Genomic DNA, 2,178 nt, shown 5'->3' with positions numbered 1-2,178 from the left:
AGATTCGAGCAGAGATAGGACGTCACTACAGTATGCATCATCATAGGAATCTGAGTTAAAGTTCTCCATACATGCTTGAAAGGGGTCGACGGATAGAATGTTAGTCAACGAATCTTGCATTAATCCTTCAATCATATTAACTTCATGCACATCATCATCATCAAGATTCACAGGTTGTTGACTAATATCGAACACATTCAATTCTACCGTCATGTTGCCAAAAGACAGTTTCAACACTCCATTACGACAATTAATGATGCGTTGGACGTAGCCAAGAAAGGACGTCCTAAGATGACAGGAATGTGACAGTCTGGGTTTTGTACAGGTTGAGTGTCTAAGACAATGAAGTCTACGGGAAAATAGAATTTGTCAACCTTGATCAAAACGTCTTCGACCACTCCACGAGGAATCTTGACAGATCGGTCTGCCAGTTGTAGAGTGATAGATGTTGGTTTCAACTCCCCAAGACCTAACTGCTCATAAACAGAATATGGCAGTAGGTTAACACTTGCACCTAGGTCTAATAACGCTTTATTGACCGTGTGTTCTCCTATAGTGCAAGAAATTGTTGGACATCCTGGATCCCTAAACTTGGGTGGAGTTTTGTTCAGAATGATGGAACTCACCTGCTCAGCTAAGAAAGCACGTTTTTGCACATTGAGCTTGCGCTTTTGAGTACACAAGTCTTTGAGGAATTTGGCATAAGCAGGGATTTGCTTGATTGCTTCAAGAAAAGGAATGTTGATGTTGACTCTCTTGAACAGATCTAACATCTCATTGTAATGGGTACTTTTCTGTTGATAGATCAATCTTTGAGGAAATGGGGCAACAGGAGAATGAGTTGGCAAAGGGACATTCACAGCAGTAGAATTGTCAGGCTTTCCAACTTGCTCAGATTCTTTGGTTTTCTGGGGTTGTGGAGACAGCGTGGAATTTGTATCAGATTCATTAGGTTCGCCCACTTTGTTCTCGATGACTTTACCACTTCGGAGGGTGGTAATGGCATGGACTTGATCGGGTGAGGTTTCTGCAGGATGTTGTGCCTGTTTGAAATATCCTCTTTGGATTTTGTTGGGGTTGGCTCGGAAGTTTACCCTTTTCTCTCACTATCACAGATTTGATCCATCTTTTGATCTAGATTTTTCTGACTTTGCATCAAACTCTGGAACATTTCCTCTAGGGTGGATAATCTCTTGTCGGTATTGTGTTGAGGATATGATTGTTGTTGAGAGTTTGATTGTTGTTGAGGGTTTCTCGGGTGTTGATAACCTTGATTGTTCTGATATCCCTGATTGTTTTGATAGCTCTGATTGGGTTGAGATGGTCCTCCTGAGTGGGTCCTTTTGACCATGAAAAGTTAGGGTGGTTTCTCCATCCTGGATTGTAGGTCTGTGAATAGGGTTATCTTGTTTTTGAAACATGGCATGTGCCTGTTCAAGCCTAGATTCCTGGACTGCAAGCAAATCGGGACAATTTTGGAATTGATGGTTGGGATCGTTACAAGCGGCACAACAGACGAAGCGACATGTTCTCGGAGAGTAGTGGTGGAAGGTTTTGAATTTTATGTAGTTCTAACTCTTCTAATCTCCTAACTATTGATGCCATGTTTGCTCTTCCCTCGAAATCCGCTTCAATCCTAAAAGCCTTTGCTTCGGATGTAGTCTTTCTGGTTCACGGATGGATTCCCACTGTTGCGTCTTTTCAGCTACTTCAATCAAGAAGTCCCAAGACGCATCAGCAGTTTTGTCTACGAATAGACCATTACACATCGACTCAACCGTTGTTCGGGTGGACACATCTAGACCTTCATACAAAATTTGCACAAGTCTCCATTTTTCAAAACCATGATGGGGACATTGGAGCAATAATTCATTGAATCTCTCCAAGTATCTAGCTAAGGTCTCACCTCTAATTGCACAAAGCTATTCAGACTTTGACGAATTGTCGCAGTCTTGTGTTCGGGAAAAACTTTTTGAAAAACTCCTTTATGAGGTCATCCATGTCATGATGGATTGAGGCTGTAAAGCATAAGCCAGGCCTTTGCCTTATCTTTCAGGGGAGAAAGGAAAAGCCTTAACTTTAGGGTTTCGTCGGACATTTGAGTGAAACGCAGAGTTCCACAAATTTCCTCGAATTCTCTCACGTGGTGGTACGGGTTTTCATTCTCAACACCTCTAA

Source organism: Papaver somniferum, chromosome 1 (assembly GCF_003573695.1).
Source record: "Papaver somniferum cultivar HN1 chromosome 1, ASM357369v1, whole genome shotgun sequence".
In the NCBI taxonomy this organism is placed as follows: Eukaryota; Viridiplantae; Streptophyta; class Magnoliopsida; order Ranunculales; family Papaveraceae; genus Papaver; species Papaver somniferum.
Note: the sequence above shows the minus strand (reverse complement) of the source record.